Source organism: Mus pahari, chromosome 5 (assembly GCF_900095145.1).
Source record: "Mus pahari chromosome 5, PAHARI_EIJ_v1.1, whole genome shotgun sequence".
Lineage (NCBI taxonomy): Eukaryota > Metazoa > Chordata > Mammalia > Rodentia > Muridae > Mus > Mus pahari.
The window spans coordinates 12,298,923-12,300,893 of record NC_034594.1 but is presented as its reverse complement, the minus strand read 5'-3'; the positions used below and the strand labels follow the sequence as shown (position 1 = coordinate 12,300,893).

General features: G+C 43.5%; 1 non-coding gene across 1 annotated transcript; it reads left to right on the top strand.

Annotated features, from left to right (window-relative positions):
* The first annotated feature begins 748 nt into the window (after positions 1–748).
* LOC115064125 lies at positions 749–892 on the top strand. Its single transcript, XR_003843983.1, has one exon. It is a non-coding gene; the product is annotated as a small nucleolar RNA SNORA48 (small nucleolar RNA).
* The last annotated feature ends 1,079 nt before the right edge of the window (positions 893–1,971 follow it).

Genomic DNA, 1,971 nt, shown 5'->3' with positions numbered 1-1,971 from the left:
ACAGCTACAGTGTCCTTACATATAATAAATAAATAAATCTTTAAAAAAAAAAAAAAAAAAAAAAAAAAAAAAAATTTAAAAAAAAAAAAAAAAAAAAAAAAAAAAAAACAAGATGAGTAACTATTGAGAAGGACATCAGATGTCAACATGTCAACATCTGATCTACACAGACACACATACACACACATACTCATTATTTATTTAAATAAAAATACACTTGTTGTAGGTCTGTGATGGTTACTGTTGTCTCTTGACAGACGGTCAAATCACCTAGGAATTTGGCTTTTGACATACCTTTGAGGGATTTCACCTGGACTGAGGTTAGCCACTAAGACTCTGTGAGGGTTTACCTTGATGACTTTAACTGATGTTAATCCATTTAAACTGTGGACATACAGTTCCCTGGGCAGATACTGGCTACCTAAGATGGCAGAGAAGGGGGATTGAACAGCAACTCAATTTATCACATGTCTTTTCTACAAAGAAAACACACTATTAATTTCTAATGCTCAGATTGTTCAGGCTGTGGCCCCAGATGTGCTGTTTTACTGTTTTTTAATGATATTTGCTTTTCTAATATGCCAGCCTTTTAAACTAAGTGTACACACTTAAACCCAGTGTGTGTCTGTACCAAAATCAGACCTCCCCCTGAAGATTTTTGCATTCCTGTTGTAGAAGTTATTACCTTCCAACTTGGGCCAGTTCTCATCCTAGAAGGAAATCCTGTTTATAATAATGTATATTCATAACCCCTTGGCAATGGGCAAAGAGACACCTTGTTGGTGGTGGTGTTCTTCCATCAGTCAGAGGCAGACCAGATGGCTGTCCTTTGTTCATTGTAGTTTGATGCCTGGCTTGGTGACCAAAGCTGTCTTATGCATAGGACTCATAAAAGAAAATTTAAGTTCAGGCAGCACCAACAGAGAAGACAGATTTTATTTAATTTCCTTGGGAGAAGGAAAGCAGACAGAGCCCTTTCAATGACCATACCACCCACAAACCTGCCTTCCAGCACACAGCACAGGTAGGCCACCAATATCTTCTTCCTACCAGGTCACAAAGCACAGAAGGCAGGTGTCACTCAGGGGCCTTCTGGCTGCATGTCCAGTGCACAGTAGAGCCACCACAATATATGCATATATGCATATATGGTCAGATGGTACAGGAAGAGCTGCAGAGCAGTTTGAGTGTTATGAGGAGAAACGGTACCGGAGACTCAAGGGTGAAGAGAAGTAGCCTGTTCTGAGTGGCCATCCCTGCCACTTGAGGCCATGGTGAAATCCCAGCCCAAGCTGAGGGCCATGCTTGGGTCTGTAGCTATCCAATAGCAGGGATCAGTGTCAATGTCCCTGGCTCATATTTTCACTAGAAAACCTGGGGATTCCCTGGTGAGGCAGCCACTGGGGACCATGTAGATATCCAGAGGCTGTGTATTGTTATCCCCCATTCACTGGATGTGGTATTCTGAAGAAGTGGTCCCATCTCTCACTGCTGGCAATACTCAGGAGAGTAGGTCATGCGCCTCACCCCAGCAGAACAGTGGAAGTGGCCCTTGTGGTAGGAGTATGGGTGATGCCAGCCCAGAGGACCTGAATGCTACCCTGGCCCAGATCTAGGGCTCTGAGTTATCCCACTTCAAAGTCAATATTACCTGCAAATGGTTAGGAGGTTTGAAGGGTCCAGTCCTGCTGATCCATGGCTGAAGGGTCTCTATGACACAGGGCTGCAACGGGATGGCCAGGAAGAGTCCCTATGAGGATCCAATATTGATGGTGTCACAGAAGCCAGAGATCTCCAAGACTAATGGCTCATTGCAAGGAATATTGGAAAATGAGGATGTGCAGACAGAGGGATATACTATAGGACACATTGTGACACACTGCAGTTTCTACAATGAGATGGTTTTTTATGTGCTGTCATTGCTGTTGCTGGTGTGTGTGGGGGGGGATTGGGGGGATTACAATGGCAAAG